The sequence below is a fragment of the Anolis sagrei genome, chromosome Y (genome assembly GCF_037176765.1).
Source record: "Anolis sagrei isolate rAnoSag1 chromosome Y, rAnoSag1.mat, whole genome shotgun sequence".
Classification (NCBI taxonomy): Eukaryota; Metazoa; Chordata; class Lepidosauria; order Squamata; family Dactyloidae; genus Anolis; species Anolis sagrei.
Window position 1 is genome coordinate 72404666 of NC_090035.1, and position 2133 is coordinate 72406798.

The following is a 2133-nucleotide window of genomic DNA, read 5'->3' on the forward strand; positions in this document are numbered from 1 at the left end:
GACACAGCAAACTGGTGTTTCCACCCTCCTTCAACCAGCAATCTTTGCTGCAACAATCAAAAGCAAAAAAATAAATTATAAATAAATAGTCTGCTGCATCCCAATCGACAGGAGAACAGAGCCTTGCCACTTGCAGAATCTGCTGCTCTGTAAGCTTTTATAATGCCTATAATTCCTCAAGACCTGGCCATTCAAACAAGCTTTTGAGAACACCTATCCCCTAGTTGTTCTATGCAATCATTTTGCAGCCTTGCACTTCATTCCATACCCTCGTTCCATGGTTCAGTTCTGCACTTACCCCATTCCCTTGTCCTATTGTTTACAGCCTGGCCACGTTTACAGTAGTTTACCGCCATTGGTTGATGAGCGCTGATTTAATTGAGTCGTGTTGATGTTTTATATGCCTATATGTTTGATTCAATTTTATTTTATACTGTGCTTTATTTTATGTTGTGTTCTTAGGCACCTTGTGCCATGTGTAAGTCATTCCAAGTCTCTTCGGGGAGATGGTGGCAGGTTACAAGAAGAAAATTATTATTATTATTATTATTATTATTATTATTATTATTATTATTAGAAACATAACAAGATGAGTCCACAGCAAACAAGATCATTCTGCTGGCTGTTGTATTGGATCACACATTGGACACTTCCCAAGTGTCTAGGACTGTGTGATGTATCGGCAAATAATGCATGCAGATCCCAATAAGGTGACCTTTTGCAGTTGGCAGATGGTAATTTTGTCAGTGCCAATTGTGTTTAAGTGCAGGCCAAGGTCTTTAGACACTGCACCCAGTGTGCCGATCACCACTGGGACCACCTTTACTAGCTTGTGCCAGAGTCTTTGCAGTTCTATCTTTAAATCCTCATATTGTGTCAGCTTTTCCACCTGTTTCTCTTCAATCCTGCTGTCACCTGGGATTGCGACATCAACAATCCATATATATTTTTTAACACAATCATGAGGTCAGGAGTATTGTGCTCCAAAACTCTGTCATTCTAAATTCGGAAATCCCAAAGTAGCTTGACGTGTTCACTTTCTGTAACTTTTTCCAGCTTGTGATCCCACCAGTTCTTTTGTCGCAGGCAGATGGTATTTGTGGCACAAGTTCCAATTAATCATCTGAGCAATGGTGTTGTGTCTCTGCTTGTAGTCTGTCTGCATGATCTTCTTGCAGCAGCTGAGAATGTGATCTATTGTTTCATCTGCTTCCTTGCAGAGTCTACACATTATTATTATTATTATTATTATTATTATTATTATTATTATTATGTTCTCTACCCTATTGAATACAGAAGGATCAGGAATACAAAATACTTATGAATGGGTATTTCTAAGCTATGCATTCATAACTGAAAACTAGAAATCCCAGCAATTATTTCACATCAAGTTAAGACTATGAAGAATCAAAAGCCGTTTAAAATGAGAGTGTCATGTTCTTTAGTATCATTTCGTAAGCAGATGAAGACTTCTGTTGTGTGTGTGTGTGTGTGGAAGGTTTGGTGAACTTTATCACTTATGTGGGAAATGATGTTTCATAATGCCCTCTATTGTTTACATCTAACAACAGCAGAGATTATGAAACATCCTTTCCACATAAGCAATCAGATCCCCCAAACCATCCACACACACACAAAATAGAAGTCTTCATCTGCTTATGAAATGAGACTAAAGGAGATGGCACTCTTGCCTCTCTAGCAAGAGAATTCCAGGGTTTGGGAGCAGCCACCAAAAAGCTCCCCTCCTCTGTTCCGATTAGATGTGTCAATTGCATTGTTGGGATGGTGAGAAGCTTCCCATGTAGATCTCGAAAGTTGGGAAAAGTCAAATGGGAGAATAAGACCCTTCAGATACCTTGGACCTGACCCATATATGTCCATTCTCTACTTCTCCAGAGATGTTTACATTGCTATACAGAATTTCAATCTCACTTACCACAGAAAGTTTACTATCTGGGCACTAGTAGCTAAGGGCACCTGCCAGGGAGATAAGTTTGCTAAAAAGGGTGTGACACACCAATCCCTTTTGTTTTTGCTCTAGGTTTTTATTACACCAGGGCCTTGCCAGGGTGGTTGTAGCTCTTTTTCTTCTTGAAATCCAGAGCCAAACTCACCTCAGCCATCTTTGGCACA